The following is a 14,885-nucleotide window of genomic DNA, read 5'->3' on the forward strand; positions in this document are numbered from 1 at the left end:
GCTAAAGCTGCCTCAAATGACTCCTTTTATACGAGAGATTGTTCCTAAGTTGAATGATTTAGCCTGGCTGTAATAAATACGATGTGAAAACGTTCTCATCGTAGTGAAGAGGTTAAGGTGTCGTAGTTGAAATAGTAGTAAGGAAATGCTGCTATAATTCGTCCACCTTAAGTTGGCGGAGATTTTTGTCCTTCAGTAATGTATTTCTCGTAGTTCAGCTACAGAGTAAATCAATATTTCGGCTCTACGTCCTTTCCATAGCATTCTTCGTGACTAGCGCAAAACTATAGTCAATTTCTTCCTACAGCTTAGTTTTCAAGCTTGAGAGACGGCAATTTTAGGCCAAGATGAAGTAGACAGTATAAATCCTTCACTACGAGGTGTCTATCCTAAGGTGATCTAGAGAGAGCAAGAATACATTTCATTTGATGCCTACGCACAGTGGACATTACTTAACTCCTCCAGTGCGAGACAGATTTTCTAACCTGAGTAACACGTGACTAAGTAGATGTGGGAAGAGAAAAATGTAAGGCGTGATCCTACTGCCAAGTTAACCACATTATTCCTCTTACTTTTTTTTTCACATTATTGTTAATTCCAGACAATTTTATTTAGCACTGGAGAATCGTATAGAACTGGAGGAGTTACATACAGACCCTACAAAGTCTTTCATCACTAGAAGGGTCTTTAAAGTAATGTATTTTCGCGTGGCAGCAGCTTTTGACAATGCGTCATCGCGCTGAAGCGGTGAACAGAGAAAGGTGGAGTGGAGTTATCCGTTCACCTGGTGCGGACACTATCATTCTCATTTCCCCTCAGTTATACTAGTTATCATAAGCTGGGAAATATTACCAGCCGCTAGCAGATCAGTCAAAAAACGACGATCTCGTTCTGAAGACTAGTGAATGTATTCCAAGCTGCTTCACAAAGTTCTTTCCTAAGATAAATAAAATCGTGTGGCGCAGCTAAAAATTAATGCGAAAGACACTATCGCAGGGCAGGGATAAATTATTAATGCAAGGAAGGTATAATATTATTATAGCACTACATATTAGTGAGGCCACAGATGCAGACGATGTGACATGGTTGGAAGTACTGGTGTGTTCGAAACTTAAACGCAAAGGGCAAGGCAAGACCTTATTTTCTGACGGACATTTATGAAACACCTGTGCGTATTTGATGCAGGCAGAGTGCATCCTACCGTACTGAGTGCAGTCAGTAACGATACAGAGAGGTCAGATATGTTTCATCTTTGACATCTGCTTAAGAAATTACTGCCAGAAATTGGTGGGCATGCCTTCCTCTATGCAGCTAAAGGTTTATGAATTCAGTCATTTAATGCGTGGCGAGTGATCACAATATCCAAGAAAACAACAGGACAGAGATTCCCAAGCATATTCACCATCGGCTACGATTTGGTGCTGCAGGAATGACAGGGAGAGGAAAGAGTATAATCTTCCCATGCCTCTGCTTCTTCCTGAACGATCAGCTCGAACTGATGAGAGGAAATTATCATGAATATATATATATATATATATTTTTTTTTTCCGCGGCCGGGGGGGGGGGGGATTGTAAGGACAAGAGTTGAGGCTGCAAAAGCTTCTTCTTCTTCTTCTTCTTCTTCTTTTAATCTTCCTACTGATCAAAGTTTGTGTTACGAGAGAGTATGACTGCAAACTTGTTTATTGATCCGGGCCTGGCCAGGTGTTGGACAATGTGCCGTATTCTCGCTGGCATAACAGACCACGCAGCTTCTCTCTTTTTCTTTTTCTTTTTTTAGCGACTTGTTTTGCATTTTACACCTTAATATTTTCAAACAGGTTGCTTATGTTTTCTCCATATACAACAGGTAAAAATCTAAATCGGTAACTTATAAAAAGATGTTAATATATAATAGCAACACAAACAGCTGGGGGAGGTGTTATAAACCCTCCTGTGCCAACAAGAACACATTCCAGTGGATGACATCACTCCTATACTTACAGGGCAGGGTGTAAAGATGGAATGCTTCTATCTATCTATCTATCCATTGCCAGAAGCCTTAATCCCGTAAAGGGTGGCCACAAACAAATAGCCTCCATGTCGCCCTGTCCACCGCCATTTCACTGCCCTGCTTCCAGCTCACACCCCTCCTCTCATATACCTCTCTGCTCCGCCCCTCCATCTCATCCTTAGCCTCCCCCTCCCTCTCCCCCTCCTCCACCTCACTCACATACACTCTCCTCGTCAGCCTCTCTCCATCCCCTCCACATGGCCAAACCACCTCAATGTGTTTCTCTTAACACTTCTTATCACATCCACATCCACACCACAAAGCTCCTTCAATTCCTCATTTGTCAGTCCGTCTCTCCATGTGACTCCACATGCTTTTCTCAAATAATTCATTTACACTGCTCTCACTCTTGACTTCTATCCCTCCAACAAGGTCCAAGCTTCACTTCCATAAATTAGAGTTGTTATCACAATACTGTCATGAAGTAACTTTTTCACTTCCATGCTCACTTCCCTGTTTCTTACTACTGTCTTCAAGGAACCAGCAACCTTTCTTCTTTGTTGTACCCTTTCAAGCACTTCACCCTCCAAACTTCCATCCTTACTCATCACACTACCCAAACACTTAAATGCACTCACATTTTCCATTTCCTCCTCATCCAACCTCACTGTACAATCGAAGACAAAAGTCGTGTCGTGAAATTTGATGAAAATAGCTGCTGAAAGACTATAGTTTTGGAGCGGTCTGCTTTGTGTCGAACGATCGGTTGGTAGCACTGACTCGATTTGCCATTTGCTCCAGGTGACCGGCCTGCGGATGCCAGCATATACTTTTTTTTTTTTTTTTTGTAGCAACAAAACTAATCTACATAATTAAATCTTTCTGACTGCAGTTTTTATTTAGTATTTAAGAAGCGTTTCTCATCTTGTATCTTTTTATGACCATATTCACAATGTTGCAATCCAATTAGCTAAACAGGTGTTCGGAAGTCAGTTCTCCATCTTCATTAACTGTAAATTAGTTAATCATGTTGATAATTATGACCTGGGACATCATTTACCGGTGTTGTAAAACAAAATTCTCTATAGTATTCAACACATGAGAACAGAGTTATTTTCTTATGATAATTTATATTTTTTCCCTTGAGACTGGCTACCAAACTGAATTCCACAGACGCGTTCGAACACACAAACCACACGATCGAAGTCTAAGAAAAACTGTTCGTGTGCTTCATTCTAGGTGCACTACGTTTCGTACGGCGTAAGCACTGCTTGCTGGTGCTACTTTCATCGTTGTGATTATTTCCTGGTCCTATAGTGGTGTGGTAAGACGAGGACAACCTGAACGATGACGGTTCTCCGTTGTGCCTTCCTTCTGAAATCCTAATCCACCTTTCTGTGGTTATGCTTATACCAAATGTCGAGCTTTCTGTTCAGGCTTCGCTTCCCGTAAATAAAGGACGATCATGCCACCTCTCATATTCCTATTAGTTGCATGCATGTTGCTTGACCTCTCCATACCATGGTATAGTAGGTCTGCTTGACGTTTTGTGGTAAGATGTAAAGATGAAATGTCAGGTGATCATCGCCTAACCGTTGGCGTTTCGTCTCTCATACGAAGTTCGGACTCAGTAATTCTTGCGAGTCGATGTTAAGGCTTCGGAATTTCATGGGTTAATTCATACTGTCATCCCATCAGTAGCAGATATCAAGCTTGAGGAAGTCAGACTAGCCAACCACGAACATGTAACTGGGGTAGAGATTTAATAATGTTTCAAGTGTTCCTCTTCGGACAAAACCGCGACACAAACTTTTGTCTTTGATTGTACATTCACTGACTTCGCTTCTCTCGAAGTCCATAACTTTACTCTTCCATACAATTAATCTTCCCTAAGGCGCGATAGTGAAATATAATAAACTAGTGATTCTCAAATTGAAAGTCACGATCCAAAAGAGGATTGCGAGAGGAATTTAGATGGGTCGCAGATACATAGAACAGGTTTAATATTTTCAGTTAATTTTATTGATATCTTTGAAATAATGACAATAACACTTACCATACTCCAGACAACCACAATAATGGCTACTCGCTATATATACATGCAGAACCTTACTACAGCTGGCATCTCAAAGCAACGTCGTATAATTAAAAAAAATTGAGTGATACGTCGCTCAGGGTGGTCGCTCTCACTCTCTCTCTCTAATCATGTGTGTAGGAGGGGGGGGGGTAAGATTTGGAGGAAGGTGAGGGTCGCAGTCATCTACCAACACTGTATGGTAGGTTGTTGACCAAATAGTTTGAGAACCACTGAAATAACAATCGTGAATTGATAAAATTTTTTGTAAAACCTATGGCTGAGAGACAGAAAAATTTAAATTATCACTCATTATTCGGGAATAAAACCATTAGCTTTACTCCTTTGATTTGCACCTCCACTCCTACTGCTTTCCGCTGCACTGCACTTTGAAACATCGACGTGGAAAAGCACTTCAGTCCTCCACCAGTAGGATACGGACTGCCCTGAAATGTCCACCTCACCCCCTATCCGTAGTCCTGGACTGCAACAAGAGTGTTTTTGGTGGTCGACAGTGAGGAACATAAACCGCTGTTCCACCCGGTGAAATGGTTAAGGTGATTGAAGTTAGGCTTAACTACTGTAATTGAAAACTAACTTTTATGTGTGAATTAACCAGTAATTGCTTTTGCTTGCTGATTGCTGTACAATTGGTGTTTCAGGCGAGCGCTTCTGTATTATATTTCCGACTCTTTTCAGGCCGAAAATCGGCCCGGACAGGTTATTAATTCTACAGTTTTCTGGTAAGTTAGTCTGTTATCCAGGTGTGTAATACTACACGCTGGATGTAAAGGCTTATACGACCTGGAGTGTGTGAGGTCTTCCTTGTTTGAAGCCAGAGTAAATTTTAAGTGATTTAGTTTCTTGTTTTCATACTTTAAGGACCACCAAATACTTGCAGTCTTTTAAGAACACTATACAAGGAAGTAGAGCCCATCGTATGTCAGTGCTACATGCATACAGTTTGAAGCAGGTAGACGAAAGTGTTTAGGACGGCATGCTGGAATACGCACATTTTCTCTGAAACAGCGATGAAGAGCAGTAAATGAAGATGTCGAGGTGTTAAGGTTCTCGTGGCTTGAGATACGGGATCCCCAGCTCTCCTTATCACGAGTTTTCCACCCTCTGGCAGACCACTGACGAGCACTGCCCCTGTTCGAATGTTGCTATTGTCTATTCCCTGGTGTCACTGTCGCCTTTATCGTCACTGTCACCAGTCTGATCCATAACAGAGTTGATAGTAATAAAAAGACTAACGGACAGAGCCACTGCGTTCACATTTAACGGCTGCATAGCTCTTCAACATACACGAAAAATGGATACATGTTGAGCCATCCATTAAGAATGTTTTTTTTTTTTTTTTTTAACGCTAAATACAATAGTATAAATCCGACAGGAATTAAAATAACACGTCATCGTAATGACGAATTCAATTGGTCTATTTCTAACGCCTTCACTATGAGAAATCTCTTCAGAATCGATTTAAATGGGCTTCTGATGGCACAAAAAAAGGTCGATATACTAAGGGGAATGAAGAGCAAAGTTTTCACCATTTGTCTGGTAAAAATTTTCCAATACCGAGGAATATCATTCGGTATCTTCATAAAAGGAGTACATCAGTGAAATAGTGCACATGAGAGGCTTAGCAGACTAACCTGGAATGCGACAATTGTAGTTAGCTAAAACCTGGATACAATGCTATGAAGCATTGAATCTGCTCATCTATATTTGTACACGAGAACGCTGCATTCTTGAAAACTACTCTCACAATTAATGTGAGACTAGGTGTGAGTGTGAGTGTGAGCATGAAGGTGCACCAGTGGGGGTAATGTGTGAATGTGGGTGTGGGTGTGGAAGTGCACCAGTGGGGTTCAAGTGTGAGTGTGAGTGTGTGTGGGTGAGTGTGGAAGTGCATCAATGGGTGTCATGTGTGAATGTGGGTGTGGGTGTGGAAGTACACAAGAAGGGGTCAGGTGTGAGAGTCGTGTGAATGAGGAGGTGCACCAATGGGGGTCAGGTGTGAGTGTGGGTGTGGGTTTGGAAGTGCACCAGTGTGGGTCAGATGTGAGTGTGGGTGCGGGTATGGAAGTGCACCAGTGGGGTTCAGGCGTGTGTGTGGGTGTGGGTGTGGCAATACACCAGTGGGGTTCAGGCGTGTGTGTGGGTGTGGGTGTGGCAATGCACCAGTGGGGTTCAGGCGTGTGTGTGGGTGTGGGTGCGGCAATGCACCAGTGGGGTTCAGGCGTGTGTGTGGGTGTGGGTGTGGCAATGCACCAGTGGGGTGCAGGTGTGTGTGTGGGTGTGGGTGAGGCCTATTTGTCACCAAGACACGACTCGTCACGTGCTCAAAGGCCTTGTGCGAAAAAAGTAGGATTTGGTAATAGGAAAACTGTTATGGTTGTTCTATAAACGGATGTGTGGGTGTTTTCATAAATGCAGATCTAAACTAATTTTATATACACATTGGTGTTTGGGCAAATGCAGAAACAGCTATGTGAGTGTTGTCATGGAAGACTGCAAGTTGGACAGACTAACTGCCTGAAGCTTGAACAAGTGTGTGGACGCAGCCACAGGTTTCACAGACACATTATTTAAAGTACGGCAACATTGGGTTCAGTTAGCTGAGCCCTTTTCTTTCGATTTCAAGGGTTTCACTGATAAAAATAAATCGTCAAGTAGTAGCTTCAATACATTCCCAAAGTTCATTCGTCGTTGATCAAAATAAATTGTGTTCTGTGACTGTAAAGATTTCTTTATATTGATATAAAACTGTGATGCGATAACCACATCATGAGCTCTCAAAGCTTCAGCAAGGCGAAACAGTATTAACTGTATGGTGGCCTAAGCCATGAACATCCGATGTGCTAACTGGGAAGTGATATGTATAACTAAATGCTGCCATAAAAAGAATCTCACTGATGCAAATATTTTTCTGGTAAAAATGAAAAATATCTCTCATATGCAGACATAATGAGCATGCGAACAAACAACAGGAATAAACAGCACCTTCTCAATGCCCCTGGTATCTCTGCGTGATGCCTGTGTTGGTGACTGGTGCCGCAGGGTGCCGACTATGTGGTGTTGCTGTGCTACGTTGTGCTGTGCTGTGATGTGGCCAGCCACATGAGCAGTCCGCATCTCAACTGCCTCCTGCCCTCACACACCCCACTGTTCTTTTGTGTGCAAGTCCCGTTTTTTGCCACACCATTTCGCAAGCCTTCCCCGAGACAAAAATCCATTATTTTTTTCAGCGATTCTGTGATACTGTGCATTGTTTTGTACCCTCCTGAAAAATATTCTGGAATTTTTAGATTACTTCATAGATGCGTTTTTCTTTAGATGCATGGCATTGCTTTCACCCTTTAATTTGTCGATCTTGGTAACAGTGTGTGTAAGAAGGCAGATCGACAAGCATGTCAGTCATTCTGCACTGTTCTGCACTGTTTCCCTTTGGATGAGGACTTGTCTGTTTTTTTGCTTAATTACTTATGCATTCAGTTATTGTGTGTGTGTGTGTGTGTGTGTGAGAGAGAGAGAGAGAGAGAGAGAGAGAGAGAGAGAGAAATCTCACAAGCCATTCAGTTCTTACATGTTCTAGCATTAACACTGAAGGACTGACTTCCTCTCCAATAAAGTACGATACATGTCATCGGCATTGCTAAGAACAGCCAAAAATAATGCCATGCAAGAATGAATAGTGAGAAGGAAATGTTATACAATTGTAAGATAATAATGCGAACTAAAGAAAATGATAATACTACTAATTTCGCAAATACTTACCACGCCCGGACGGAGTCCGAAGGGGTTTAGTTTTTGGTCGAGTTTGTTTGTTAGCAACATTACAGAAAAACGGCTGAATGAAATTACATGAAACTTTCATGTGGGCACTGGTCCCCCCCAAAAGTGATTAAATTTCGGAGGTAATCGAGCGAATTTGAAAGGTCAAAATCAAGGTCACGGATTTTCAGAGGGGTGTAACTTGAAAACGGTTGAAGATAGATACATTTACTAGTGGAACATACAGGAACTCGTAATATGGGCTTTCATTGGCACCAAGACTTTTGACCTTGAATGGCTTTATAAAGGATAAACTCAGGGTTACCGATAGTCAGGGGGCTATAAATAGAAAACCGTTGAAGATAGAAAGATATTTACTATTATCAATGTATAGGAAATTCCATATGGGTTTTTAATTGGTACCTTGTCCTTTGACGTGAGTGACACTGAAAGGTCAAACTCAAGGTCACGGATATTCAGTGGGCTATAACTCGAAACGCGTTGAAGATAGAGATATTTACTATAATCAAGATATAGGGAGTCTCATATGGGCATTCATTTGGCTACATGACCTTTTACCTCGAGTGAACTTGAAATATGAAATGCAAGATCACAGATTTTCCATGGGCATAACTTGAAAACATTTGCACCATTACCTTAGACTTTAATTATGCACTGTTACTAAATGGCAGAAATAAGTCAGTACTTAACAATAATAAAATAACTGCTGTTGGGCAAGGTTTGTTGCGCCTGGCACCACTTGTTTTGTTTGCATCGTGATAGGCAATGTTAATGAGGAATGACTAGCTTATGTTTTTGTTGCTCTTGTTCATCTGCTTGGAATATCAGACTATACCTTCACCAAGCTTATACAACCCGACCAATAGCATCCATCTTCAAAGGATGCACTACTCCCTCCCTGCCCTACTACCCACAACCATCTCAGTCCATCTCATTCACACGTTTTCACCCATCCCACCCTTTCCATACTCTCCCAGCAAACAACCTCCAAAGCCTCCATTCACATAGCATTCATGTTCACATAGTGTAGGCTACTCCTTCCACCCTGAGCCACCATCCACCATCATTTTAGCCCACCGCAGCCACTCCTTTCCGTCCACCCCACTCATGCACTGTCCTCTCACCTCCAACTGTCAGTTTGGCAGCCATCCTACAACACCCATATATTTCTCTGGAATGCCCCACTGTCACGACTTTGTGCGAGTGTATTTATACAAATTTGTGACATTGTACTTTGGTGAGAAAACCACAAACTCTAGTGGAATTCCCGCTGGGTATCACTCAGGTCAACCGTCCTCGTATTCACTTCGATCGGGATGGTTTTCAGAACATTTGGCACTGTTTCACAAGTGACCATTCTTATGCACGACACTAGTGCTTTCACTGAGTGATTTATTGCGTTTCTATATCATTCGCCATCTTTCTGTTGACCGTTGAAGTTAGGCCACGCCTACTTCTGGCAAACACGGCCATCTCTCTTACCCCTCCCCAGTCTGAACTCAGTCAGCTTTGAGTTGCTCGAGGATAGGACCGTTTGTGGCCAGCATAGAGCAGCACCTCTGTAGACACAGCTAATTCCTGAATCTCCACCTAGAGGGTGAATTGGCGAAGCGGGCTTGCAGCGAATAGCAGCGTTTGGTGTTCATCACGCGGAAGCCCAGTCTTTGGTTCGGCTCCCTCCCTCCACTGACCAGTATTTCTGTTCGTTTTTCTAGGCTTAAGTTCAATTAGCTTTTGAATGAGCAAGTGAATGTATTCTCTTTGTTATTTGAATTCATGAGTCCCCTAGTAACGGTGAATTCCCTTTCTGAATTCATTTTGAGACTCATATAACGTAAATTTATTTTATTGTAATCAATAAATTTACAGTTCTTTTCTTTGACCTTAATGTAATTAGAATCGTGTTTTATTTCTCTACATTAAGCTTACTTTAGTTGCCACACATAGTTTGCACAAACTATTTACATTATTCACAACTGGTACTTAGACCAGTTCTTTTGTATCAAACTTAAATCCATTGTGCCAGCCAGGAGTTAAGCACCGGCAAGAACTTGTTCATTATGATTAGTAGTAGTTATTGATTGTCAGGGGTGCAGTCATTTTCTCAAGAGACTAACAGTACTAACAAACAGCACTCATGAGTAATTAGTCTCTTCTGTGTACTGTTGAGAAAATTTATATATTCTCATCCTTAGAGAATCGGCCAAGTAAGCAAGCAACTTACTACTTGATTTTCACAAGTCAAGTCCTTGTCTCTATTTCAAGTAATATCAAGCATTTTCTATTCATAATTTCACATCCCCCCGTGACAGCTGGCGACCTCGCCAGGATTTTAACTCCTAACTCCTAGTTATTAACGAAATAATACTCACTCACTCACACCTAGGTATTTATCATTAACCCCTTAAGCGAGGGCTTGTCAGAGGAGGTCCATGCACCTCACACTGGGATATTCGCATTCCAACTGACTTTTTAAAAATATTTGCCAAAAATCAGTTATTAGTCCTAGAATATTATAATTAAATATGCTTATGGCACATACCTTCAGCTTTTTCCTGGGATGTTTGTTGAGCCTCCGTTGACTACCGTAGGACTTGTGGAGACTTCTGAAGTTGAGTAACGAAGTCTCCACTTTACACTTCCTAACATCCGATAATAAGATTACCACAGCTTGATATTATCACTAGAAACACTATTCTATGATTTTCAGTAAGTTTGTAATCCATACCAAAAAAAAAAAAAAAAAAAAAAAACACTGTGAAAGCAATGTAAATTATAAGCGCATACCAGCTTCCCACTCGTGTTTGCTCCCCGCTGGTATTCTGTTATTTGTTATTCATAAACACACACTTTATATTCCTAGCACTTTATTACACTTATATGTATGTATGTATATATATATATATATATATATATATATATATATATATATATATATATATATATATATATATATATATATATAGGCTATATATATATATATATATATATATATATATATATATATACACAGTATTTATCCATAAGTTTCCTTCAGTAATAGTAGTTTATTTTCACTCCAGGCATTAACTTTCTTGTTCACTAAACTAGCGTAGAGAGCAAAGCTTTCACTGTCATTACTCTAAGTATTTGTACTCATATTCTTATATGATTAATTATTTACCTTTCTATTTTATTTACACTGTGTTATACACTGTCACTTCCAGTAACTAAGGGCTCCTTTCCCTTGAAGCCAGGATGAACTTGGGACACTGAAGCACTCGTAGTTTATCACCATTTCCTTCACTGGCTCATCACACGATTCACCAGAAAGATTGTAGTCACTGTCCATAACTATCATGGATAAAAAAGCCAGTTCACACTCCACAGCAGAGTCGCTTAGTCCTTTACCCGTTCCCACATGAGGTTTAGTAGGGGTAGAGGTCACAGGGCCCTCTAGAAGCAGCGGAAATGGAGGGGCGCGAGTGCTATGTGCTTTCATCTCAAGAGACAATATTGAACTAAATGATGAGGCGGGTATGGGACTGACAAGGGTTGACAATGTCAGCGAGGTGACAGCTGCTAATTTATATGCTGTGAAATTATTGGCAGGAAATTAGGTAGTTCCAGGTGAATGTAAATATCACTTAGGCTTCTCCCTTCCTTTCTTATATATATTTTTATTATGAGAACAGGTCATACAGCAAATTTCAAGGGGAAATAAACAGGGAAAATTAGCGAACGAGTGCGCTTTGGGAGTTGCCAGGTGATAATTAGCCAATTCCAGGTGTATGGCACTATCAATTATATATATATTATATATAATTTTTTTATATACAGTATATTATTTTGTATAAGAATAAGGCATAGGGCTCATTGCAATGGATGAAGTGAGTGGAAAAATCCGGGCAAGATTTGCCTAGCATGGCGCAGCTGGAGCAGACGGGAGGAGAGGGTAATGGACGGGAGGTAGGGAGGGGAGTCAAGAACGGGGAGAAATAGCTAAATTGTCAACAATGGATGGGAGTACAGATGACAATAGCAGCACCGACTATTGTTAGACATTAGCAGTACTGACAGATGATACAAGCAACCACTTCAAAGCCTGAGCAAATTCAAAATAACACAGAATCGCAAAAGTGATGATCCATTGCACCCGAGCATCATGAAAGTGATGCCCCATGGTTAAGGGGTTAAAGTCTATAGGCACTATCTTACTGGTGGATATTGATTCATTTCTATTAATTTTACGTAATAGTTTTCCTAGTCAGTTGCATTTTTTTTTATTTTCTTTATAAGTTTAACTAGATAAAACTGGTCACCACCAACCTGTGCCTATATTCTTTACTTTTGATTATTAGTATTTCTCTGCAAAATAGCGTCAGTACTCAGTCTTTAGTCCACTCAGCCTTAGTTAAGTTAGCATCATGACCACTAATATATATGTACAGGAAGCCAAAGATATGGAGCTTACTGATGCCCAACAAATTAAAGAATATGTGCTCTCACGGTTTAGTTACGAACAACAGCATGAGAGTGATGCCCATGAGGAACGTAGAATTCAACGCAAACACGAACAAGAACAACGCGAACGTGAGTGAGAACAACGAGAGAGAGAACTTGTATACGAGCGAGAATGAGAGAGAGAACGAGAACACGAACGTGCTGAGTGCGAGGCACTTGAGAAACATGATCTTGAGATACTGAATCTCTAGCAAGACTCCTTGGCTTCAGACACATCTGGTGCAGCTAACCCAAGCTCCACGAGCCCTCTCCCTGCACATGTTCTGGCAACCCAGTACCTCAAGCTTATTCGTACAAGAAAGGCGAGCGAATTAAGCCATTCATAGTTCATTTTGAAGACATGGCGCAGCTGTATCAGCTGGATGAGGCAGCTAAGCGCATCCAGTTCCTTAGCTTGTGTGAGGGCCCTGCCCTCGAAATTCTCCACAGAATTCGTGGAGACGATCTCACAAATGAGATGATGAAGGCTGCACTCATCAAAGCACAGTTGACAATGCCAGGAGTCAGTTTATGAGGGTGCGTCTACAAGAAAAGGAGACTGCTGTTCAGTTTCTTGATTTGCTTACTGCTTATTTAGATGAGTGGATGGAGAAAGATGAGACCCCTTGCATGCGAGAGGGGATAATCGACCTTATGCTGTGCACGCAGCTAGAGAAGTCATGGCCTGCTGAGCTTATGGCTCAGCTTAAGATCTGCCAGGTAAAGGATGCCAGCCAAATGGTGGAGAAGGCTGATGCATTCTTCACGGCGTACAGGTACCAGACTCGTAAGCAACACACCTGGAACAGGAAAGCAGACAAATCTGGGAAACTGTCTCAGACTGAATCCTAGCATCAAGGCCATTCTCAGAATAATGGCCAAGGTTCAGACAAACCGTTGAAGAAGGACCAGGGGCAAAATACCCAGAAACCTGAGTGGAAGCAGTACGACAAGCAGAACCCTAACCAGCAGCAGTATCAGCCACACAACCAAAGATTGGGACAATCCTTTTCAGCACCAGCCCCAGTGTATTGGAGGCAGGAGGCAAACGCAGCCTTCATTCCTCAACAGCAGTACGGTGGTGTCATCCCCGCCAGTACAGGTACTTCTCCACAGTTCACTAGTCCCCCAGCGACAGTGAACTCTCCACCACAGGTGGTCAACGCTCCGTCTCCCCAGACGGTGAGTATGACACCTCAGGTATCTAATTCTCAGGGCACCATGTTTGCCGCAAAGATCATTCAGCAGCCTCATCAGTGGCTGGCTGCTTCCTCCATGAGGCCTCCCACAGGTAACAGTGCCTTCCTTGTTCAGCCAGGGTTTGTGGGAGGCATTCCTGTAAAGGTCCTGAGAGACAATGGTTCCTCAGGTTGCTCTGTCAGGCAGAGTCTAGTTCGGCCTGAGGAGTACGCAGGTCGACAGATTTAAGCTCAGCTTATTGATGGATCAGTGAGATTGTTCCCTGAGGCACGTATCCAGGTGGCATCTCCATTTTACACTGGTACGACACTTGCAGTTGTCATGCCAGAACCTTTATTTGACCTTATTATAGGCAACATATCTTGTGCCAAGTATAGTTGCACCATAGATGATGCTACACAGACTTCGGCTGCAGTAACACGAGCCATGGCCAAGGTTTTAAACTGTGTCACCCTGGTAACCATTGCATCGCTGCAAGATCTGATTTGTAACCAAGATGTTGTCCAAGAACAACACTATCACCCGACACTTGCTGCCACGTGGAAGAAACAAAAGGGTAGATTGATTAAGTATTCACGGAGAGGCCAAGCCAGCTTCCTTCATAAACAAGGACGGCTCTGCCCTGAGTCACGAACACCCCAGGGGGAGGTTTGACTGCAATTTGTCGTTCCTGCAAAGTTTCGCCGAGCACTGTTAGGATGGGGTCATTGTTCAGCCTCAGGCAAAAGGAAAACCCAGGGCCGTATCCGTGCTGACTTTTTCTGGCCAGGAATGGGACAAGAAATAGATAGCTTTGTGCATTCCTGCGGTGTGTGTCAATGTACCACCAGTCAGGGACATGTCCTTCCTGTGCCATTTGAATCCACGCCCATAATCTCTGAGTCAGTTGAAAGAGAGGGCAGTGGTGATGTGAGTGCAGACCTGACGTCTTGCCCATTGGTCCGACAGGACACATTATGTCCAAGACCTGTTTATACATGTGTGCCATAGGTTAAGGGGAAAGTTTGAGACCCCCATAGTGGCAATCCGAGGCTGTGTTTGAATTACCTTGTGGTGTCTCGAGCTGTGGGCCTCTCTGAGGATTCCTGGAGAATGAACATTATCCACATGAGTGTTCACACCCACGTTGGGTGTTAAAATGTGACCTGCCCGAGATTGTGTAGGGATTCTCAGCTTGCCAATATCAATTGTAAGTGTAGAGTTAGGTTTAACCAGTAAACTATAAGGGTCTTTTGAGATTCTGTCCTGGGACCATGTTTCATGGTTAATAATAATAATGTAGGTTTAACCAGTAAACTATAAGGGTCCTTTGAGATTCTGTCCTGGGACCACGTTTCC

Source organism: Coenobita brevimanus, chromosome 70 (genome assembly GCF_032717465.1).
Source record: "Coenobita brevimanus isolate Jiangsu-jjx chromosome 70, ASM3271746v2, whole genome shotgun sequence".
NCBI classification, from domain to species: domain Eukaryota; kingdom Metazoa; phylum Arthropoda; class Malacostraca; order Decapoda; family Coenobitidae; genus Coenobita; species Coenobita brevimanus.